The 26,187-nt window shown below is 39.3% G+C and overlaps 1 protein-coding gene across 3 annotated transcripts in view; it reads left to right on the plus strand.

The window, feature by feature from the left end:
- LOC122637604 (UPF0489 protein C5orf22 homolog) overlaps positions 1-26,187 on the plus strand; it is a 428,365-nt gene that overhangs the window by 388,711 nt on the left and 13,467 nt on the right. The window lies entirely within an intron of this gene.

Below are 26,187 nucleotides of genomic sequence, written 5' to 3' on the forward strand. Positions count from 1 at the left end.
CATCGACACTAGGAACTACCATCCTACGTACCGTCGTCAACATCGGCCTCCCCTTTCACCCACTACCACCATCACTAACACCCTTCTGTTGGATAAAGGTGTTAGGGGTGCAGGCTGCGACTGACAGCTACATTTATACGTTTCGCGGATTTTCCATATCGAGATTCGTCGAGTGCACACGGGGCCGGGCTTAACGGCGTGGCACTGCAAATAACGTCGGGAGGATTTGTATCTGTCAGAAGTTGCGGAGCTGGTTACTACGTGCCTCGGTGCTGCCTGCGGATTCAAAAATCCTCCTCCCGCGACGACGTGTACGTGAAAATTCCATGGATTCTGATGCCACCCTTCGATCGCGAGTCTCCGCGAAACATCTCACTCGTTACATTTTGCATCCGAACCGACGAATTGGATTTTGCGAAGCAACCACGACGTCTTCCTTCTTCCATCCTTCTTATTTTCTCTCTCTGATTTCTTCACATCGATTCATAAAACTAAATACGTCTGATATATTATTTAACGCTAAGTATTACATCGCTATTAAGATTGAACGATAAGTTATTTTTTTATATGGACTATCTTATTTCCCTTTGTCTAATCCTCCTCTTGTTTAAATAAATCTGTCCTTAACTATACTCCGTACGATAATAGTAAACACTCTGTCGTACCGCGCTAATGCTTATAGTTATTCCCACGCCTGTACCTCATCCTGTCCTACAAGGAACTAAACCTTTCAATTTCTATACCGAGTTCTCGAAGCCGTAGGATCGTGCAACCCCTTCCTTCGAGTTCATACCTGAACGATGAACAACTCCCGATTGGCTGCATCGAGATTCAAAAGCTTCTCTTTCGAGGGGAATCATGATTAATACCGCATGGCGAGTGATTGTTAATTACTTTAAAAATGATAATAATAATAATAATTTCGATCAATTCGAGATCTAAAATTCTTTCACGCACACAACGTTTCTTTCTATTCCATATATCATTCATGAATCTTAAACAAGCATATCGATTAAAGCTAGTCCATCATATTTTTAATCGTATGGAAAGATAAGAAAATCATCGTGTTAAGTGGAATACGAAATCATTAAATTGAACCCGGCTGAACGAGTTCGATGCGAATATCGAGGCTGCTGTACGATTTGCCCTTTTAACTTTTCGATCTTGTCGAACGAGGCTAAATATATTTGCAAATATGTGCGTATCCCTAGCGATCCCTTCTCCTCTCTTTCGTGCGAACCTCCGTCGAGTCAGTAGCATCCCTCTCACGTGTTTCCTACTCCTGCCATCAGCCGACCCTCCGGGCTTCGAACGAATAATCAGGTAGGTGTGTAGCAAAACCATTCTTCTTCCATCCTCTTTTCTATCAATCTATCTATCTCCTTTCCTCTCGCTCGCTCGTTCCGTCCTCATACAGAGTATATGTAAATCATGGCAAGCGTGTCCATACATAGTAGCGTGGATCAACGTGTCTCTCTCTTCTCTCTCTTCCCTTCTCTCTCTTTCTCCTCTCTCTCTCTCTCTCTCTCTCTCTCTCTCTCTTTCGCACGCGCACACGTTTATCTTTCTTCGTGCGTGTGCGTATACGTCTGTTTGTCTCTCTACGTGTACTACGTGTACGCGTACACATCGCGAGGTATATTTGCATGACAATATTATTCCACTCCGAGCGTACGCGGATTGGTTACTCTTTTTCCCTACGTTCTATACTACAGCATGATCCAAACGGTATCCTTCGGATCTTTTCGTCGAGAAACATTTTTCTAGGATGTTTATATATGTTATCAAAAAAAAAAAAAAAAAATAGAAAAAAAAGAAAGGAAAAGAAAAAAGAAAGAATAAATAAATAAAAAGCTGCAGAAATAGGATACTTGGGAAAAAATGAATTGCCTACTCTTCGATGGGATACAAAGTAGACGTTGGCTGGTTGAAAAAAAAAAAAAAAGAAAAAAGGGTTAGTTTGGGTTGTTCGTTTCCCCCATCTATCCTTCTGTCAATCCCTCCTTTAGAACATAGCGATCCGAGGCCGTGTCGCAAGCTTTTGAAAAGATCTGTAGAAGCCAGGTCCGTATGCAAATTGGCCGATATTGTCGTGCGTTACGTGGCACCGCCGATATAGGTACATACATACATGTACGAGTGCGAGAGCGACTGCGCTCGCGTATTCGCAGGTATATATCGCGAGTAAAAGGGTAAAAGGAGGAAGGGATATACCGAGAAAGAGAGAAAGAGAGAAACGTAGGGTACAAGAACAGAAAAATAGCTAGCGAGTGTGAGAGAGGGAAAGAGAAGAAAAGAGAGAGAGAGAAGGAAAGAGAGAGAGAGAGAGTCGATTCAACCGATGCAAATTCGCAAACTAAAACGGAGTGCATAAAGCCGAAAGCTCAGCCGGCTCGAGGCATGATTTGCATAAGTGTCCTGGCAGCTGCGAGCGCTTGCCACCGCGAACACGTGCCTCGGCGTCCGATTAAAGGACTTGCGACCCTCTGCTTCCTACTTCCGAATGTTCTACATCTACGCTATCCAGGAATTCGATCGACTTTCCGGCCACCTCCGGCCATTACAACTTTTCCTCTATTCCGTCTGTTACTTCTCATATAAAATTCTTTGAAATTATTGAAAGTGAGAGAGAGAGAGAGAGAGAGAGAGAGAGAGACAAGCAGACAGAGAGTGAGGGATTAGAATAAATAGATGGGCTCGAAGTGCTACGAGAAAACTGTTCCTTTTCTATGTTCGAGAGAAAGAAAAGATAGATAGAAAAATGTATTTGGAAGCAGACAAGAGAGAAAGAATAATGAAGAAAAAGAGAGAGAGAGAGAGAGAGAGAACACTTCGAGAAATTTTTCGATTCGATTGCAGCTGTCGCGCGTCGTCATTCTCGACGTAGAAGACGACGGAGAAGACGACGACGACGACGACGACGACAACGACGACGACGACGACGACGACTGCAAGGAGCCCTGTGCGCCACGGGAATAAGATATGGAAATTTTCAATTCGGGCAAAATTTAAGGATTTACCCCGGCCGCCCGCGCGCACGGCTGGCGTGTAGTAGGGTGCAGGATATGTATTATGCGGGGAGGGGCGCATTTCCAAGGAAGAAAAAGAAGAAGAGGTGGAAGAGAAGGAAGGAGGGAGTATGTGTGTGACGTGTGTGGCGGCCATTACGAAGAGCCGGGGGTGGTTGCCAGGCAACGCCTTTCAACCCCCACATACTCACACCACCCTCGACCAACCCCAAAACCCTGCGCGAATTCTCCGTCCCCTCTCCCCGCTGCTTTTCTTCTCTTCTCTTCTCTTCTCTTCCATTCCCTTCCCTCTTTTTCTATCCTTTTCGAATACTCTCTCTTTCTTACCTCTTTCTCCCTGTTCTACCCATTTTTTCGCTTTTTCGGTTTACTATAACAGGAACGTTGCATACGATGATTCGTTTCTTGATAACTCTTATTGGCGATATTAATTCGATTAAGTCTCGAGGGTCGTTTTCCTAATACGATGTATATATGTAAGTATGAAGTTGAATAGGTAGATATTTCTATATACATGTAGCTCTGATTATTAATAGTTTTTAACTCTTCTTATCTCTCTCTCTCTCTCTCTCTCTCTCTCTCTCTCTCTCTCTCTCTCTCTCTCTCTCTCTCTCTCTTTTATGTAATGTCTGAAAGTATATCGTGCAGAGTGTCCGATAAATTTCAAACTCAAGCAGCTTTATACTTACTCTTCTTTCATGTTATCGACCTCTGCGCAATAAAATCCTGTAATAACTATGTCCGTCAAGGAGCTTAAGTCCTTCTATATTCACAGTTATCAAGAGAAGCTTGAAAATTTAAATTACCATTATATCTTTGTCCGACGATGTTTAGCGACGACGATTTAGTAACGTAATTAAAATCTCTTGGGAAATATAGATTGAAATATGGAATATTCTGTAAAAAGTTAATATATCATTTTTATACTTTGATATGCATGATAAACGTAGGAATATTTCTAACCGATCAAACTCCTGTTTCAAGGATGTATCGATGGTGTGAAAGAGAGAAAGAAAATTTCGAATCGGATTTGTGCTCGTTGACGTTCGAATAAAATCGTCGAAAATGGGATCCTCCGTTAGCTTTCACCTTCTAATGCGCATCGAAACGGTTCTGCACATTCGCTGCCTTAAATTGGGTGTAACATTCGGTTGTTGACTCCGGTTGCGCACACAGATACTTGCATATGTATGTACGAACGCATCGAAAGGACGAACGATGCGAGCAAGAAAGAGGTACGTATCGATGATGGGTCGATAAACATCAAAGTATTGTGCAATCAACCGCCTATTTGGTGTCATTGTACCTACCTACATTTCAGTAGGTAGCAAGCTTTCTCTGTCTCGTTCATTCTCTCTCTTTCTCTCTTTCTCATCCTCTTTTCCATGCGCTATTGTGTTTGTTCCGTTTCCGAAGAGAGGGTTTCACCCAAGAACGATGCTTCAGATTTTGCTACCTGAGCGTACTGCAGTAGGAGATAACCACGTTTCGAGATCGCTTTGAAAACGGACACGAATTCTCCTATGAACCTGCCCTTTAATCGCATCGCTAAAACGGACACGATATACAATACTAAAACGGACACTGTTCTACCTTTCTTACTTAACAGGTCTTATAGAGTTCAATTGTTAGATTTTACAAACTAGGTTTTTCAAAATCCTATTTATAAAACAGAAATAACGTTTAGAAAATCGTGAAAAATCTCTTTGTAAAAAAGAAAAGGCACGTTGACCTTACGACTCGACTACCTGCCATTACTACTGGTATAAACATTTTTACTGCGATTCCATGGGGTATCCCTCGGGATCTTTTACATCGGGTCTCGAAAGCTACACTGTCCTTTAATGCACCATTATATTGGTTTCCGATTATTAATGGTGCTGTCTCTGAAAACTTGGCCCTACCCTTCCTATACGAAATATACTCTCTCTTTCAATCCGTCAAATCTCCGCTTCAGCAGACTCTAATCCTAACCTCTTTTTATACACTAATGATGCTTTTTATTATCGATCTTTGTTATGTACCAAAAGAAAAATGTTCAAAGACCATCGCGGTATAATCCTTATATCCTAAAATTATTATTATTATCGATCCGAAGAATAAGCCGATTTAATCCAGATTAAGTTAACAGAATTTAATTAATTCTTCTATTCTTCTAACGTAGTTCAATATATTTAGTTCGATAAATAATTCGTTGAGTTCACGTTCGGGTCGTCTTACGTGGTTGGTCGTTTTTAGCTTTCGATGCACACAGTGGATGGATATTTAATAACGAGTCGGTACGAATGGATATACTCTTGTCACTTCCATATATATACATACATACACACACACATATATATATATATATATATATTTCAGTGAGTCGAAGCCTGCAGTACGGCTGTATTTCGCGAGGAGATATTTCCAATTTGTCTTCCTGCAGAAAGTGTTGCACCGTCACTGAAACCGGCAAGGAGCGCGAGCGAGTGAACGAATGAAGGAAGAAAAAAGGAAGCAGAAAGAGAGAGAGAGAGAGAGAGAGAGAGAGAGAGAGAGAGAGAGAGAGAGAGAGAGAGAGAGAGAAAGAAGGAAGCATGCTCGAGTAATGGTGGAAAATCCGCCGACTGAATTGAAGCTAGACGTCGTGAAATTGAACAACGTACGTAATACATATATTCGGGAGAGTGACGCACACGTGTGAGAACTCTGGCTTTTATGTGCACATAAGTGTGCGACTTTTACATGTTCCTACCAATACACGTATGAGTATATGAATATATGAATATATAGACATACGAATACGTAGATATATATATATATATATGTGTGTATGTGTGTATGTATATATATATATATATATATATATCAATAATAATCCGTAGTATCCACGTATCTTACCCATTTCGTCCTTAGAAAAGAAATAGGCGGACTTGTATGCGGCATAGAAAGATTTCTCATGAGATCGTTAGGCATTGGATTAGTATTGATAATATATATCATACAGACTCGATCTTACATTATTTTCTTTTACTTGTATACATATTATCTATGTAAGTATAATATGATTTTATTTTTAACGAAATAAGATACTTATTGTTGGATAGATATATGTAATTTTTTGCTTGAGTGGAGAAATTCAATTTAAAAATTTTGTCGTCGGAATCAACGAGATGCTCGTTATAAAATTAGACGAATTACTCGTTAGAGCCTTTCTTGAGGCCTTTTAACATGAGTTTATTTTCTGATCCGACAGTTGGTTTTTATCCTTTATCAAACACTCGAAAGTGGTTGTATCATCGTCGTAGTTAAACAAACAAACGTTTCCTATACCGTATTGTATGTGAGAGAAAAGGGGCTGCACTTATCGCGTTAAATATTTGCGCCACTTCAACCGTCAGGTAGTCGCAACTAGCTTCTCTTTGCCCTAACGGACAGTCGTGCTCTTTGTAAGATCGAACCTTTCGAAGATACACCTTTCGCTCGATTTGACCCCTTCCGAAACGTATGTCGGAACATAAGAGCAACATTCCATGTTGATCATTGAAATTTATTACGGCCCTAAGCACGCACGTCACGCGTTTCAAAAGTTTTAAAATAACGCTTCGCGCGTATAAAAGGAAAAAAATCTATGAGCAAAGTCCCGGTAAAATGCATACGATTACGTTGAGAGCGTTTTCAATGCGCTTACGTAAGAAAGGGTTGAATTCGAGGTATAAATCAAAAATCTACCCTCCTATAGCGTTCTTAATCGAGCGTACAACTTTTCTCTTATACGGTAATATCGAGTTTCAACGGTCGATTTGCGAATTGCATTTATAAAATTTTACGAACAAATATAAAAATAAAATGAAAATCTTTGAATTCTTATCTCTGTGAGAAATGCGTGCAATCTTTTTAAATTTTAAACGAAATCTTCTTTCTTTTTCCAAATTTATCTTTTTCCAAAATTTCTAATATATATTTAATAAACGTATGAATAGATCGTTCACGTGACGGTATGATTTTAAAGCACACACCGTTAAGAGAAATTCGTAATCAACTATCGCCTTTAAAGACGACATAAAGTACCTCGGCACATGTGAGTAGTAGTACGTTGCCCAATGAAAACGACACCCTTAATAACCGCGGGTAACCGATGGCTAAAAGCGAGCAGAGAGGGCGGCTAAAGCAACTTGTTGCATAATAACGCTGAAGCAAAAGATAGAACCGACTTAGTCCCGCGTGATCGTTGCGCTTGCGCCTCGAACGTCGGCGTTAATCCAACCGTTTCGCGGAAATTGCGACCACTAATCGACGTGACTTGAATTATTAAACCTGAACTTTGGAACTTTTGACTTTATCCATGTAATTTTTAAAGTCAGACTTCGTAGCTTTGACTGAACGTTAAACGCTAAAATTTGCCATGCAATTGATAAAATAAAAGATTGAACGAAGAAAAAAGGAATAAAAAGAAAAAAAAAGAAAATATTTCCTTTATCTTTTCTCTACTTGTCGTCCTGAATGAGACGTGTGGATAGACGTGTCGTTGGCGTTATCCCACAGGATGGGAAAAGGAAGGAAAGAAAAGAAAAAAAGAAGGAAGACGTAAAGCAAAGCAGAACGGAAGAGAATAAGGGAAAAGGAAAGGACGTGGCATGCGATTAGCGTTTGATACCGCGTGCCAACGTCCTGAGGGTCCTGGAGTAGGAGCAGACAAGCAGACAGACGTATAATTTCAGGGATAAGATCTAAAACATTACCTCGACCTGGCACAGACGGAAACCGAAAATACCGGCAAAAGGGGTTCTTCATGGCGCCATGTGTGGAACAGGCTGCCAAGTAAAACGCTTACTTACGAAAAAAGCCTTCTCAATTTGATGTTCTCTGACTCAAGTGTTTCGCCATTATATGTATTAGTTCTACCCATTTTTTCGATGCTCGTTGGGTTTCGATATCTATGTCATCGAATGATATCCTTATCTTTTATTTGACTTTTTTCGATAATATCTCTGAATTATACTATACCGTATCTTTGTCATGAAACTCGACGATAACTCATTCTCTCTCTCTCTCTCTCTTTCTCTCTTGTTCTTTCATGATGGTACGCGTATGCTATGGAAAGTGAAAAAAAAAAGAAAAGAAAGGAAGTCTGTGGAAAGAACGATCTATCGGCGGGTCATTAAACACAGATAGGGTCAACCCACTGCATATGTCGTGCCCTTGTATGTCTCTCCAAGCTGGAGTTAGTTAGCGTGTATGCAAAGCCGCGCCAGCCAGGTAGAGACTCGCCCTGATTATTTATGTGAGGATCTCGCGTTAGACACCCTTTTTTCCCAGCCCCTTCTTTTATCGTCTATCTCTCTCTCTCTCTCTCTCTCTCTCTCTCTCTCTCTCTCTCTCTCTCTCTCTCTCTCTTTCTCTCTCTTTCTCTCGCTCGCTCTCTCTTTCTCTTTCTCGCGCTCTTGTCCGATCTATGAAGAGACAGAGGGATAGAGAAACATCGGGGAATACCAACGGCTCTTCCACACGCTTTTTATAGATACTAAAAAATATTATAATCTATGCTTCGCTGGAAGAGAAAAATATAATTCATTATTCGAGCGGATATACAAAGAAAGCGACAACGGGGTGCCTCGTAGGGTGAATCCCGCCCGCCCGCCTCCCCGTGACCCGACCAAAAGGTTCGGGCAAACGGAGTAGGGAACCTTCGATAGATATTCGAACGGTCTAAGGATCAGGAAAACTTTCTCGATGAAGATACTATATTTCATCTTAACCCTTTCCTTCGACGGTAAGCGTGAGACTTTTGAAGAAGCAACTTGCGTGTCTTTTCTTTCTTCTTTTAATTTATTTCCGTCGAATAAATCTTCAACGATATCGCGTATAAATTATATTACTTATATAATTTATATATATATATGTATATTATTATTGATGTGTATTAGTATTACTATTGATATACGTGTATTCATTAAATATATATAAGTAATCTCTTACAATTTTCTTAATTGAATTTCCAACGAGATTCAATTATACGTGCAAAGTACGTCGAGTTTTTCTTAAAAAGATGGAGGAGGGGGAGAGGCTGGAGATCGATGTAGACCGAGTAAAAAGAAAAAGAGAAGGAGAGGGGAGAAAGAGAGTAAGTAAGTGTGTGAGAGAGAGAGAGAAAGAGAGAGGGAAGGGTTGATGAGTGCAACCGGTGTCTTCCTCCCCACCTTCCGCTTTGGACAGACGGCAAAACGACCTCGCGGCTTTCCGTTACCTAAATCGTTCTGTCAGTTTAGCACGATATCTGGCTGAAGACTGACGTTTCTGTGACACGTATTTCGCGAGAAACTAAACAGTAATAACATCGGTGAGAAATTTTGAGATGATATTGAAATAGTAACGTGCTTCTTGTTTCTACAAACATCGTTTTCTATTTGTGATTTTCTATTTGTGATTTCGAAAGATAATTGTTTTGATTAATCTTATCTGGTTTAGTTTAATTTTTGTTATACAATTAAATCAAAGTTTCAATGAGATATTTATTTATATCATTCGGAAGAACAACGCTTATTGCGAATACTTTTTTTTTTCTTTTAGAAATCGAAAAAGAAGGATGCACCGAGTCACGAGATTTCTGGTTTTTCTTTCGATTTTCCTTCGGTTTTTTAAATTAAGCGTTCCGTTCCCGTCCGAAGTAACCCATAATTCGTTTATCAAGTTTCTGTACTCTCTGCTTCGCTCCGCCCCCAGAGAAAATTCTATTCATTATTCCTGTACAAATATAATATTTCGATCGGTTCTCGTTAATAACGTACTAAACGAGACTTCTGTCAGGAACAAACGTTGAAAAGTTTTCGCAGTAAATTCTTTGTACAATTTGATTTGTTTACACAATAGCATTTATAAATCGATAAAAGAAACAAATACAGAATGATATAATTTCTAAAATGTACTTACTCAGAAAGCGCATCGTTTTTCGGTGTCTTCTTAATTTCTTCGAAATTCGTCGAATTTTCTTCATAATACGTAGAAATGATCGAACACGAAAGGATCGTTCGTTAATATATAAAATGTACTTAGTAAATGTAGAAACTGTGTGAGAGGATAATCAAAAGGTAACGCGAAGGAAGGTCATGATAATAAAGAGAAAGAGAGAGAAAGAGAAAAAGAGATAGACGAAACTCGAGCAAAAGCTCAGAAACAGAGAAAGAGAAAGAGAAAGAGAAAGAGAAAGAGAAAGAGAAAGAGAAAGAGAGAGAGAGCGATGAAGAGAAAGTGAAAATGAAACGAGTGGGGAGAGCAGAGAGTGGGAGGGTGGGTTATTAAGAGCACGGAGAAGGTCGAGCATGGAGGGGTGGTACCTAGTGACGTAATTAATTCAAAACGAAGACACGATGCAGCGCCACGGAAGGGAAACAATCAGCTGTTGACTCTCCTCGGAGATATTTGGCGCGCTCGCTCTTACTCTTATAACGAGAAACACTGTCTTACATAATTATTTTTTTATTTTTATCGAAGAAATTTTCAAAGTTATCTTACGTGAAATTTCTTATAAAACTTCGGACGATCTAATTTCTTAAAAACAATGAAACATGTGAATAATGGACGAAGATAGAATTTAAAAAAAATAATTATAATCTTTTAATTTGTCACTAGTCGACACACGCACGTAAAAGAAAAAAAAACAGAGAGAGAAAGAGAGAGAAAGAGAGAAAGAGAGAGAGACAGAGAGAAAACAGAAAAAAAGAAAAATAAAAGCTGTGACATCTTTATGAAAATTATTTTATCAAATTGCTTCTTTTTCACGACGTTACGAAAGACATCACGAGGCTAATAAGAGTCAACGTTGCGCGAAAGTTCATTCTCTTGAAACTTTGTCTTCCCGAAAAAAGATTGGGGAAAGAACGTTGGTGCCAGGACGAGGGCGTAGGAAGGACTGAGAGAGGATCCAGAAACGAATCCTGCCATCTCGAAGGACCGTCCAACGGGAACTGTACCGTCGAACGTCGCGACGCCGGCGTCTGCGTCCCATCTGCCTATATATATACCTATATATATATCTATATATATATATCTATATATATAGATCTGTATATATCTGTATATATATATATATATATATATATATGTACACATATTGTATATGTAGGTATATGTATCTACGCGCTTACATATATACACAAGCTTGTTTAATATGTTATCCGTGTATGTGTGAATATCCTCCGCTAGATTCAATCCGTCTTCGGTTAGACAGTATATTTCGCCGAATACTTTCAATTCTTCCACGTCTCGTAGTTGGACTATATTTCACTCCTTTATCATACACGCGCGAGTCTGCCGGAATTCAAAACGTACGTACATTATATGAGTAATACGTAATTCTTAACAAAGAAACGCGTAGAAAAATATTTCTTCGATCGATAAAATATAATTCGATAAAAAAAAAAAAAAACCCAAACGAAGAAGTTCAATGCATTTGTCGGATAAGTTTTCGGAAATAATTTTATTTAAAATTATCTGATATCTTTATAAACTAATATATATGTACGCTTTTACATGAAAGATGGAATAGATGATTTAATGAATGAATTATTATTACCTGAGATAAATGAAAAGATAAAAGAAAAAAAAAAACGCCGACGAAAGGATGTTTCGAATTTGTATTTTCCCGAGTTTCTCATCAATACTTTTTCTGAGAATCGTGTCCTGCGCGCAGAAACTCACCCTTTCCCAACCCCGCGTAAAACGAGACGCCCTCGAGGCAACTCCTGCCTTGGCTGGGTGGCACGCAGGCGTCAACATGGCCGCGACACGTCGACTCCATCCGCCTAAAAGAGTCTCTCCTTCGTTTAACTCCTATCAGTAATTAATAAAACGCCATCAAGTGCTGCTTGTTCGGGGATGTCGCGTAAAAGTAAAAACTCGACGAGGGAAAATTATTTTTTGTGACGTGTTAATCTAATATATCGATTCGAGAGGAAACCTTTAGTGTATCCTTTAGAACAATGCGATTAATATCGGCGCAATCGACGCCACCGTGAAGTGTTTCTTAAAGGAAAAAAATTGGGGTTAATTAACAAGGAACGAGCTCATCGCTTACGCGAACTTTAAAAGGTCCATTCTCAAAAAATTTCTCGTAGAACGTCGTGAACGCTAGCTACGTCTTTCGAATTTCATTTCAAGGCCGACAAATTAACGTGAGTCGATCGATAAAATAATAATGTCGGTAAGAAACATGCTTTTCGCCTTATTTATGTTCGAAACGAATTACTTCATATAATCTAAATTCGATTAGCGCAATACGTTCTAAAAGAATTATTATAAATTATCGATATAATAAATGTTTCAATACTTTACTTATATCTATGAATCCATCGAAGATACTCCATGTTTCTCTCTTCGAGTCCAAAGCAATACTGTATGATTTTACGTAAGTTTATAATATTCCCTTTGTTCTATTCGTCCTATTATGGAAAATATTACGCACAAGAAAGTGATCTTCATGAAGGTTACGACACAATAATTCACAGCTTACACTCTTCCAGGAAGAAAGAGACAAAGAGAGAGAGAGAGAGAGAGAAACAATACAACATAAATAGAGGATAATACAAGAGCGTCCTTTTAGAACCTTCAGATCTGTTTTCTTTGTTTGCGTTATATAACTCGTACTCTTACCTTTACAATAGCGAAAGAGAAGAAGAGAGAGAGAGAGAGAGAGAGAGAGAGAGAGAGAGGGAGAGACAAAGACAAAGAAAGAGAGAGAAAGAGAGGAGAAAAAAGCACAGAAAACGACACATCTTGAACGGTAGTTCATTAAAGTGGAGGGACGACTCGACTTAACCCCTCGTCGATGAAACTGAGTCACATCGTGCAGCCGGCTGGCCGTATATGCAAATCACTCGCGTGGGGTATTCCCCTTCTTTCCCTCTTCCTTCTTCCCTTTCTCTTCGCTAACATAGAATAGAGAGAAAAAAAAGAAGTTTCGATGGTGGGGATGAACGAGGAAGCTCATTAGTTTTTTTCTATCGCGATAGGGGTATTCCGTTCGTAAACGGCGGCCATCGTAACTCCCCTCACAGTTATTACTACCACCACCATCACCTTCACCACCACCATTGACCACCAAACTGCTCTTGAATTGTTTATGCGAGAGCACGCTTTATGCTACGATAGGCGGCGGGTTCATATCGGTGACCCAGAAACACGACGTACTTTTATTACGAATTATCAAGCGTACCTCTGGTCGTGTTATATTTTTTTTTCTTTTCGTTTTTTTCTTTTTTTTATGAACGATAAAGCAAAGAACAGCGAACTCCGTTAAATTATTTTCTACATTACAAACTCACACATACATACACACACATATATATAATATATAAACTTGTTCTTTTTTTATTAATAGTAATATTACTATTAATTATTTATACATTATATATTATCTAGTAATATCTATTAATTATTTATTATAGATAATAACGATCGTATAGATATCGTTCTTTTTTTCAAAGTAACAAATCACAATAAGTTAATTCGATAATTTTGCTTTGCTCAGACTTTTCGTCGTTTCCTGAGTCAGTGATTCGCAATAACGTATGCAAGCGGTAACACGCGAGAGAAATCGTTCGATAAATCAAATCAGAGAGTCATTGTACGTTCGCGGCCTCCTCAGGTACACCACAGGATTGCCAAAATTGCGTCGGATTGAAAGAGAGAGAGAGAGAGAGAGAGAGAGAACGAGGGCAGATGAAAATGATTGAGAGGAAGAAGGAGCGAGTCGTGAGAATGAAAAGCGCGAGGAAGGATATTCAAATTTGAAACCCTCGTTAGTCCTCGAACTTCTCAATGTGCAATAATTTATCATCGGGCCCCGCTGAGGTGAGCGACCGTACAATGCCGGACTACCTGCATGCATAATTTATCCGGATTTTCAAGAAAGAAAGAAAGAAAGAAATACAGAAGGGCCCAGGAAGGAAAGGGTTGCTTTCGCAGGAACGTACCGATTTTCTTCTTTTTCTCTTTTTTCACCATTCTAATACATAAACATAATAAAACGAGAAATGAAAGATTAAATTTCATCAATATGCGGTCATCCGTTAAATCATAAGTTTGAATTTCTGAAAAACATTTTCCAGTCAGTTGCATGTTGCTAGAAGAATCATCAGTTTTTAGAATTATTCAAGATCAAGGTATTCTTAATAGGTAAAATAATTCACAACAAAGGGGATTAAAACGTCCGACGATACAGCCCTAGACCCTTCCTACAGGATCCTACATGTCATTGGATGTGTACCTGTGAAAGCAGGAAGGAGCCCTCAACCCTTTTCCTTGGAGAAGGAGAGACCTTTTTATGCGTGCATCCAAAAAAAAAAAAGAAAGAAAAAGAGAAAAGAAAAGAAAAGAAAGAGAGAGAGAGAAGACGAAAAGGAGAGAGGTCCCTCCGTCTCGGATGCTAGCAATCCTGCCCTACCGATTCCATCCTGCTTTTTCACGATGAAAAGGCCTCCAATGGGGGTCGGTTCAATGGTATTCTAATTATATGCAAAGACGTACAACTACGATGTACCATCGGTTTCTTATGTAAGAAAGAAGGATATCCTTACGTAACGTACGATTCCTTTTCCGGTATCAGAAGAAAATCCTATTCATCTACGAAGCGTAAAAAATTTTACTTAATCGCAAAACGGAATTACTATCGTCATAATATAATACTTTTCTTATATTCTCGATTCGTTAAATTTGTATTTATCTATCATAGTAAAAGTACTTGTTTATCGATCCTCTATCTATTTGTAGACATTTTCGAAATTCAATTTACGTAGTTTCTCTTTACCCGTTCTTGTATAACTTTCTCTTTCAGTCGCGATAAGATATATGTTTGTATGAGACGAGAGACTATCGATGAACGTATGAGTTATCGCTGGGGCCCAAATTGCTTGCCAAGCGGTGATGTAGAGCTCGAGGCCGAAGATTTATTTCTCGAGTGGAATGGTAAGTTAAGAGAGCTCTAAGCCGCGGAGCGTCAAGCTCAAGGAACGTAGTCTCGCCTCGTTTCGTGGCAGAACGTATCAGCGCGAGCAACGTACTCAAGACTCGATTCTCTTTCGGTAGACTTCATCGTACTCCCGCATTATTTCCTTCCTTCGACACCGCAGAAAGCCCAATTTCACGGGAGCCTCCCTTCTGATCGTAAGCCAACGAAAAGTTATATACATATATATGTATATGTGTATATATATATATATATATATATATATATATATATATATATATATAGGATGAAAGAGTAACGCTAGAATAAATGTCTCGATCGATTAAATATTAAATAAATCAATTAAATAAAAAAATTTCAAAGATGCTGCGGCGGTTGTTGAAATAAAAGTAACACTTTGTATATTTCTTAATAAAGATATTTCGTTAACAAAAGATAGAAATAATAGTAATATATTTTTCATTACGAATGGAAACATTAAGGGACACAATTTTTAGCAATAGTCTGTACTTTGATGTCATCCTTAAGGAATCCAGGAATGCCAGCAGGGAATATCGATATTCCATGGCTGTATCGGCCAAAATTTCAAGCATGGCCGAGCCGTTTGATGACAAACGCACCCTCGTACGCGGAGGGTGGAAGCCGAAATGCGTCCACCCCGCCTACTCGAAGGGGATGAATTCGACCAATTGATGGGTTTCGAGCTGGGTCTGGATCAATCAACGAACGCGTCGTTCAAAGCCAGTGGCCATTCCTACACCACTGACCTCGTTCGTTGCTTTTTATTTTTTCTTTTTGAAAAGCAAATTGGATTTTTAATCCCATGCGTATGCCGACACAGACGAAACACTCTCGGTACTCTCTCCAAATTTCGTTTCCTGTCTTTCGATATGCTTTCATCTTTGAAACATTCTACAAAATATGCAAACTAATTTAAGTAAACAAATATAAACAAATCCCGCATAAAATTTACTTCCTCCGTTATATTCCGAAACAATAAATCATTCGATATCAATCATTGATTTATAATCATCGAAGATAAATAAATGATTATTCCTAAAAAAAAAAAAAAAAATAAAGAAAAAGAAAAGAAAATTGTTGAATATCGTGATATCTCTTACGTATTTCATTCTGATATCTTCGTTACGAAAAATAAGTTTACGGTTTACGGTTTAGGTTTGCGGTTTAGCAACACACGATACGGTTTACTTTACCCCTTTCCATCAGGAGTTTGCTTTTGTATATCGAAAATCCGGTTAAACGAGCCGACGATCGATTCGAACGGACAGCCATAATATCGCGGAGATGCTTCTCAGCTCGCGATACGTGTGGAAAGGCAACGCGACCCTATCTCCTCTCTAGCTCTCGTTTATCTCGGAGCCGCTTAAAATGTCTACCTGATGTGTTCCCCCCTTTCTTCATCCTCTCTCCATCTCCTTTCTTTCTTTCTCTCTTAGATGTTCAGAGAATAATATGTATATAAGAGAAAAGAAACGCGTACCATAATACGATCCTGCCCTTACTCGTCCTTGCGAGGATAATGCGCAGGATAGGATACGTTTATTCTAACCGAGACCCTGCTTCTTATTTTTTATACCGGCCCATCCGTGAATTATTAGCATATGGTATTTGATATATTCGATAGTTTACCGAGATAAAACCATAGTTCACATTATTCCGACCGTTGAAACGAACTCGCTGAACTATCGTTATTCCTTCATTCATTTTCATTCGCCTATTTACATCGACGAATAACAATAATCTTGTCAATTTCTATGACAGGAATTTAATTCATAGAAACGATCGAGCTTTCCAACATGTTCCGGGAAAATCAATTTGCAAAGAATTTGCGAGATGCTACAGGGTAAATAAATTTCATCTATTAAACTGTAACTGACATCCGTGAGTATAACATTTCGAGCGTGTACACGCGAGAAAATAATCTGTACAGGGTGGCGGCACGGTTGAAACCGAGTTTAACCTGCGTCAGATTGTCCTTTCGCGAGCGTAGTAAGTCAACGTTGCTGTAATTTCATAGGGCGCCGGCGCTATCGGAGAAATAAGCGTTTGGCGCCGCGTGCAGTTGATTGTGACGTATGATACTCGTACATTATACACCTCGCAGCTTCGTCTCGGTTTCGAGTTTCGACATTTTTCTCGGTACTTTATTACACGCTTGAGATATTTCGGCCCTCCCGCCTTTATATATCCCTAGCAGCCACGGTAAGAAAGAGTTTACGTTACGTTACCTACATACCTGTGTATCTATGTCAAAAAAATACCTGAAAGGATGCGCTTGCGTTTGCACTTGCGCAAAATCTTTGATTTTCAACATTGCGAAATGCGTATCATTTTCGTAAAAACGATCTTACCATATTTGTCTGAATGAAAATTAAAAATTATTATAGACTCCTTTATATGAAACGAGGGATATCGAATAAACGAATGGAATTTATCGTCAAATATCTGAATAAAAATTGCATTCCTCGTGAGATATCGAAGAGAAAATTAAAACCTCATTATAGTCGATATTAAAGTATATAATTCCTTTACATTGATATAGCGGAAAAGGGAAAGTCAAGAGAAGGCGTTGAAGAGGCTAATGACGTCTCATAAAGTTTAATCACGGCGAAGGGAAAAGCTGAAGGGAAAAGTCGAGCGTGCCTGGAGACCGGAGGTACCTCGATTTTTTTTCAAACGTAATTAAAATTTAATTCCGTATCTCTTCAAAAGATGAATACATACATAAATCGTTTTTTCTTTTGCTTTTTCTTTTTCTCGTTGAAACGCTTTTTCTTCCCGGAGTTTCCATACGAGTCTTTGCATTAGGAAAGAGTAGACTCCTATTTTCTATGTTCCAAGACACGCCAGATCGACCTGGTGGTGAGATTATAAAGGATACCTCTCACCCTTACGAGAACACCGCAATGTCGATAAAACAGTTCAACCCCTAGAAACTCGATCACATCGATGCGGTAGAATACTTTTCTGAAGGGTAACTTTTTTCGATGATGGCGATCCTAGCGGCGGTTGTTCGTAACGTTATGTAAAACTTACCCTTCTAAAATCCACTCTCTCTGACCGCAAAATTTTTTTCTCGAATCTGACATCTCGTCAGATTTCTAAAAATATATACTTACTAAAAAGTTACTATAAAGATTACGATTGCGATATAAATTAGTTAAAAAAAAGAAAATTTCAATTTCAGTTTTCATAAAACTAACTTCTAATTCGGTATAAAACAAAAAATAATAAGAAAATCAAATATCCCATAGTCGTCGTGATGTTAAAGAAGATTAAGATTTCTACAGTGAGATGAAAATAGGCGTTGAATTTTCATTAGCGCCTGAAGTCAGGCAACGAAATATACTCTAGCGAAAGCCGGGTTCGTGGAACCGGAGAAGGGTTGACAGCTCCTGGATTTACATAATGCTTACGCCGTAACGCAAGTATCCCGGCATACAACGTGACCGCATTGGCATCACTGATACGTCTTGTATATCAATGACGTAATTATAATCACAAATTCAAAGTCTTCGCAGTAAAATTTAAAGATTAACAGAGAATTTTTTGAAAGATAAAAATTGGAAAGTTGTCATTTAATATAACTGCATGGATAAGGTTCAATGAAGGGAAGATGTCTTTCTATCTTCCCTTCATTTTCACAAAGAAATTTTTCACAGTAGCCATTCGTTGCAATAGTGAACAGGCGAGATAACGAGACGTTTCCATCTGCGATTGCGGAGTAGGATTGGGATATCGCGATCAGCGGTAAGAGCTGACTGGGATTTATAATTGATGAGAGCTATAGAACGACGCCAAGGTGTCGTTATCTGCGCTGACAAGATAATACTCGCGAAAGCCAAGGACCCTCTTCGACCCTCTTCCTCCGTTCTACCACTTCTCTCTGTCTCTCTCTGTCTCTCTGCCTCTCTCTCTCTCTCCCTCTCTCTCTCTCTCTCTCTCTCTCTCTCTCTCTCTCTCTCTCTCTCTCTTCTGCCGCTTTTCTCTTCTCGATAGCACTCCTATTTCCATGAACTCGAGAATTCTCTCTCTTTCTTTCTTTTACATCTGACAGCTCTTCAAAAAGAGATCGGTTTAGTGTAGTATCAGAGATAGATACATATTTGTGTGTTATTATAAACATATATATATATATATATATATATATGTATATATATTTCAAGTAAGAAGCGTAACTTATATATTCGGAAAATAATAAAAATAACTCGACGTGAAAAATATCCGAAAGAGTAAGACAAAGAATAATCGTTTTCCTTTAGAATGCAGCTTTCATTATGACGTCGATGTAACCGAGAGAACGGAGATAGAAAAAAAAGGAAGAGGAACGAGTTGGTCGTAAAAGGAAACGCGAGTACACAGGTATGACGCGACGAGCAATTAAGTTAATGTTTCGAAGCCATTAGCTCGTCGTCGGTGAAGCGACGCTTCGTAAACAGTGTCGAGTCGTCTCGAGATCGGCCCCGTCCAGTTACGTCCGGCTTGGTGAGACACGAAATCGATAGGGTAACTAATCGATCTTCCTCTTCCTTTCTCGTTATTCTCTGAATTCTGAATCTATGATAGAGCCGTTCCACGTGGGTGCCAGTAGGTGTACGAGAATGGCTGTGGTACATGGTTCTGTATATACATGTATCACATACAAGCACAGTCCAAGCGTACTTGCACGTTATCGAGATCACCTGCTGTCCACTCCACATGTCGCCCGCAGGCGAAATCGCGCAACCGACACCGGGCCTTTCTCTCGACCAATCGCCTCTTCGAACATACCTTTTTCTTCTACCTTCATCGAGTTCCTTCTTTTCGACAATGATTACGCAATTTTCAAACTCGATCATTATCATGATCTACATATCCTGAATCATCGATATGCTCTCTAATCTTTTCCACTTTTATTAATTAAATTCGAAAATTCATCGTTTCGTTGCCGAATAAAGTATCATTTGGAAGTTTACCCAGTTCGATTGGTATTATTTATGTACGGTCAAAGGACCGAACGATCTTACGCTTCGTAAAGTCCGTTCTGGACGTTTACACCATCATAGGTTTAGACGTATTAGCAAGGTACGCGTAAGGGTGACCGCTCCTTTTGGAAGACGATCTTCCAGATGGTCTGCTCTTAAGCCGATCCAGAAGCCATGCGGCCATTCTTCGAAATTCCGGAATATTGAACCCGATTCATGGTTCGGCTCACGTCAGAAGAGTCTCCCTCTATCCGTGATGCTTTTCTTTATATTTCAATGGACGGTCACCTTGTCGCGTCATCGTCTAACCACATCGTTAACTCCTTTGACCATTCGCTCAAAGTTAAATACTGACGGAAAGCTCAGAACACTTGTCTTCGGTAAACGCGTTTGTATCTTCCGTATGCCGAAAATAATATCTTTTCTTTCCTTTTTTTCTTTTTTTTTTTGTGTCGCCAAAATTTTCCAAAGATCTCATCAGAAAAATTACATTGACGGGTAACATATGTACTCTCGTTTCCTTAAGTTTTTAAAGCAATACGATATTTGGTACGATATTTGCTCTTGATAGTTGAATGACGAATCGTAAATTAATGTTGTGTACATAAAAAGTGAGAAAGAAGAAAAGGGAAGGGCGATACCATGGTTATAGGTAGTTACTCGCAAGGGACAATTAGAGTGGTCCACGAAGGAACGGGATATCCCGTCGTGCCTCTGAGTTAATGTACTTAGGCGACTCCGATTACATTACCCCACCGTTACCGAGAACGAGGAGGGCTGAAACTTCAAGGCCGAAGCGCCACGTGTTTCGTGGTTAACTGAAAAGCTTCTCGTAACGCTTAGTTAAGATGTATATGTATATGTATACCTATGTATACTAATACTATACTAGCCCGATTTCAAATTTTATATCCATACCATTTATTTTTACAACCTCCACGATGTTATAATCGTTCAGAAGATATGCCACTTAAAACGTTTTGATATTCTTTATAAGTTGTATCCTCTCTTTTTGAAAACGCATTAATTATTAAATAGTAGTAGATTTTTAAACAAAAACGTCAGCTTGAACTTTTCATGCGAAGTAAAAAGAAGCAAGAAGAAAATAAATATGATCGTTATCCTGCCCCCTTTCTTAACCTTCGTCGGATGTACGTACCCTCCACCCATCGGCATCATCAAATATCGATGCCACGTGAATTTTCTGGGACGCCGGCAGGAAGCCATGCTGCCACCCTCCGATTACAATGCCAGATAGCAACGGGACTATTACGCCGTATCTTGAAGCAGGAAAGGCGGCTGAGAAATATGAAAAAAAAAAAAACTCCGAGATATTAACGATTTTCATCCTGTGAGTACACGCTACGTATATACTCCAATAAAAATGTTATTAAACTTAGCAACAAGAAAATTGTATATAGTGTACGCTTCCTACGAAAGTATTCTCTCTCTCTCTCTCTCTCTCTCTCTCTCTCTCTCTCTAGCTATCTATTTATCTATCTATCTATATATCTATCTATCTACCTATCTATCTATCTATCTTATATTGAAATTCTTACAAGAATTATAGACGACTTAATGTGCGAATTCGTTCGGTCTCGTTTAATTGAACCAATCGACCGCGTATTATCCGTATTAAGCTTTTCGCTCGGTTTCTCTCCTCGCGCTGATTCTGCTCGCGTAATTTTGCGACTGTCGGATAATTCGATCCAGTGGAGATTTAAGTGGAATAAAGGGGATAAAAAGACGAAGACCTGTAGTTCGGGCCAACGGAGACTATTAACGTACCCTTACCAACGTCTACCCGATAACGGGTACGACTCCCCAAGAAGACGTCTTGCCAACTAAAAGATATCAAAAAGTTCAACGTTATACTCTCATGTGCTATTTTTAATTAAAAAAAAAGAAAAGAAAATATAATATATATATAAAATAAAATATGTATACGCGACTCGAAGGAAAATGTATGAAATGACAAAATAAAAACGGAAAAGAAAGGAAAAAGGAAAGTAAGAAAAGTCACAATCGTTTTCACTGTTCTCGTTTCAATGAATCCTTAAACCCATAGTAAATACGATCTTTTAATATATTTGCTGGCCCGGTAGTGAGCATGGACGAAGATACAACACAAAACAGGTCGTTTGGTCCATTGAAACTGATTGGGATATTGGACCGCTTTTCAAGAGTAATCTTTCTCTCTCTCTCTCTCTTTCCCTCCCTTCCTCTCTCTCTCTCTCTCTCTCTCTCTCTCTCTCTCTCTCTCTCTCTCTCTCTCTCTCTCTCTCTCTCTTGATTATCGAGTAGAAGTAAGAGAAGAGGAGAGAACGCTTCTATGGTCCTTCGGGATTGTCCGTCACTAAATAACCCGAAGGCATGCCAATCCTTGTGGTCGCGGGAGCGTGTTGATGAGCCGGGGAGATGGTCTCGGTTAATCACGCAATTTTCATCAGTTTCTATCAACCGCAACCCTCGCAGCCCCCTCGAAACTAAGGGAAGGTTTGCCTCTCGACGAGAGAAGGTGACTGGCCGGTTAAAGAAGGAAGCAATGGCGCAGAATGGAGGTGGGCAATTGCTCGTAACTCGCTAAACCACCTCCTTCCGCCACCCCCTTAACCCTCGATACACGTCGGCCAGCAAAAGCCCGTTAAACTCACCAACGAAAAGCCCTTCGCAAAATCTGACCGACCCTTCGTCGCGACGACCATCTTCCTTCCTTCCTTCCTTCCTTCCTTCCTTCCTTTCTTCCTTCCTTCCTTCCTTCCTTCCTTCTTCCCACCCTCTCTTATTTGATAAAAGGGTTAGTTGCTGTCCTCCTACAAGATCGTGGGTGAATATACAAGGGAGAAATTAACTCGTTAAAATTTGAAGCATTTCAAAACGATTAATGGCCCATCGTCAGAAGCTTTCTCCATCAAGTACGCGGCTTATTGTTAATAGTATCTTTTCTTTTATATATATATATATATATATATATATATATATACACACACACACACACGATATAAAAACGAAAGCTTCGAGTAAATTAATAAACTTCTTATCAATCGTTCTGAGTTGCTACAAAAAGTTTAACACGAATAGAGAACAAATAAACTCCGTCCATCGGTATACGTTAATTAAGATTAAATTATATTAGCGAATACAAAATCATTGTATAATTTTTTCTGTGTATATCTTTGGTTTCTACAGAAAGAGAGAAAGGAGAGAGAGAGAGATACTATTCTACTGCGTACTTCGGAGTGAATTCGTTTTTCAGAAATTCGGTCGCGCAAAAAAGCGAAAAGGAAGATATAAAAAGGAACGACGAAAATATTGCTTGAAATCGGGACGCGAGAGGGTGTCGAGATCGTGGAAGGATGAAAAGAGAGCGAGGTTAGAAAAGAGGATGAAGAGATGACGCGGGGGAAGGAAGAGAACGAGAGAGAGAGAGAGAGAGAGAGAGAGAGAGAGAGAGAGAGAGAGAGAGAGAGAGATAGAGGAGGGTTCGGTCGGAGGGTAGTTGGGTACTCAGAAACTCGCGGAGACCCTCTAACGAGCTCTTTTCTTCCCTTCCTATTTATTTCTGTTCCTTATTTAACCGACCCCCACCAGCTATGCTTCATCTTCCTCGGGCTTTCGTTTTTCCCGTCTCCGATGGAAGACCGAAACTTCTCTTTCTTCGTCGCAGGAGCAGGAACCCACCCTCCGGGCATCGCTGAACGAGGACCAACCTTGAGGACCGCCCGAATAAAAGTGCCGGCGGGGGAGGTGGAGCGAAAAAGATGAAAAGAGGAAGAAGGGAGAGAGAGTAATATGTTGGCGCATAATAAAAGCTCCTACTACTGAATTTCTTTAAATCATATTCGACGATTCGCACTTGCTCTTGCTCGTCGCCATTTTGAAATTAGAAATAATAACGTCAGTATATATATATATATATATATATATATATATATATATATACTTCGAGGATAATTTATATACGTTAGTGGCACTTTATGTACATCTATTTCGCAATCGTTCTCTCTCGTACAAGAATAAGTTACTCGTATCACTTTCGCGTTCCTATCGTTATTTACACAGGCAGGGAAGAACGTTTTGATATCTCGCAGAGTCGACTCTGGTATACCGTGCGATTTACTTCTCTTTTTCCTCCGATATTCGTCGGAAAATTGATTTGAACAGACATTTCTCTCTTTCTATCACTCCGTCACTCCTCATTCTCCAGTCTGTCTCTAATCCTCGTAGGAACCGCGGCAGCTTGTTATTAATGAATCTCCATGCGACTGTAGCTCGACGTAGGTAAAATAAAAAATGGCGCTCCCACGACTTTACCACCCCCGTGTCGCCAAGCGAGAGACAGGAGGGGTAGGGAAAGCCGAAGTGGAAGGAACGACGGGGGTGAAACTGCACGAATAAAAATGCCCTGTTCCCTGTGGCAAGGAGGCGGCGGCAACGGCGGAAGAGAGGGGTGGACTAAAGGGGAGGGTTGGTGTGCTCCAACGACTTGTGATCTGATCAATAAGCCGGTATAGGGGATTATTTTACGACAAGCCGTAGTACGTGTTTTCTCACACGAGTTTAAACCTCTCTTTGTGAAAATATCGAAAACTCGATAACGATCGCGATTCGCTCGAATGTTCCTTTCTTTTTGAATTCTACGCGTTTCTGCTTCTTTTTATTTTTTACGTATTCGTTCCCATTATATCATGCTTGCTACAGAGATAATAGTTTCCCCTTGAGCATTGCCATTGCCTATCACAGAATATTTTAATTATAGATATTGATTTTTCTTAAATTAAATATAATATATTATTGAAAATAATCGATGATGTGTATCAACAAATTTGATATTCGAAATTTAGAAATTCGAAGGAAAATCGTATACGTTAGAGATTTTCGATTCCTTCCAATTGGACGAAATATTTTCATTCCAGTCGAAATTTCTTCAGAGGATTTCGATTGGAGTCGACGAGGGACGGGAACTGTTTTCCAAATCCCTCAAAACGTGAGGCTCCTTAAATCTCTCAGTCTGAGTTTGTTTGGACGCTTTTGCGGTATAGCCTGTATCAGTCACCCTACCCATCGGTTAAACAGAAGGAACTTAGAGTTTGAATTTGTGGGTGTTACTGTTACCGCTGCTATGAGTACCAATGGTAGATGGGTATTCCTTCCGCTTTACAGGAATTGAATTTTAAAAGCACTACGCTTACTCCGTGGAACAATAACATTTCGAATGCATTATACTTACTGTTGTTTTTATTTACCATAAATTTCGTAATATCAATTCACTGTTTTTCAATACATATATACTATATACCGTGCGTGCACTTTATATATGTATGAGGATTTAGCAGAAGTAAAAACAATTACGATCTACATATGAAATATGAGTCGCATCGAATAACGATGAAGAAGAATGATAAAGAAAAGATAGGGAGAAGATGAAGACTGGATAAGACGAGAATGATGAATCGGCTGGAACGAAAAAGGGACTCAAAAAAGTGCGACACAGAGATAATTTAACAAGAGAAAATGTCGCATTGTGCTTTGCGCGGAGGCATTATTATTTCCAGGCCGGCATTATCCAGCAGGGTGGAGATGGCGAGAGGGAAAACTGATACAGAAAAGAATGAAACAGAGAATGGAAGAGTAAGAAAGAGTAAGAGAGAGAGAGAGAGAGAGAGAGAGAGAGAGAGAGAACGGGAGTAAGAAGAAAGAAAAAGAGAACGATGCTTTGTGCCATCTACAATGATCGAGAAAGAATACTCCACCGCCTAGTGATTCGTCCTCCTCGTTGATCATTCCTCCTTGACTGCGAGGGTATCTCCGTTCTTTCAATCCTCCTCATTTCTTCCAGGTGCAAGTCGTCGGTGGGTGCTGCACGTTCTTCAAAAAGCATCGAAAAGCCGGCGGATAATTTATTCTCAACAATAACTATCAGAAACAGAAGCCGTACCTCATTTTCTTCTAATATCCAATAATTTTCTTTCTTATCTACGTCATATCCAAATTTACATTTACAAAGCCAATATTTTAATAAAATGATATCGCATACATGTACGATTAGAAACATAAAAGAGACTAACTATAAACAGATACATACGCATACATATATATATTATATGTATTTGTTTATATTTACTTATTGAAGTTTAAAATTCGTATGATCGCATGGGAAAATATTAAAATTCCAAAAACTGGGCTCAACTGAAAAAGTAAAGTCACTTTGATATAAAGAAAAATGTTGTAC

The sequence above is a fragment of the Vespula pensylvanica genome, chromosome 2 (assembly GCF_014466175.1).
Source record: "Vespula pensylvanica isolate Volc-1 chromosome 2, ASM1446617v1, whole genome shotgun sequence".
In the NCBI taxonomy this organism is placed as follows: Eukaryota; Metazoa; Arthropoda; class Insecta; order Hymenoptera; family Vespidae; genus Vespula; species Vespula pensylvanica.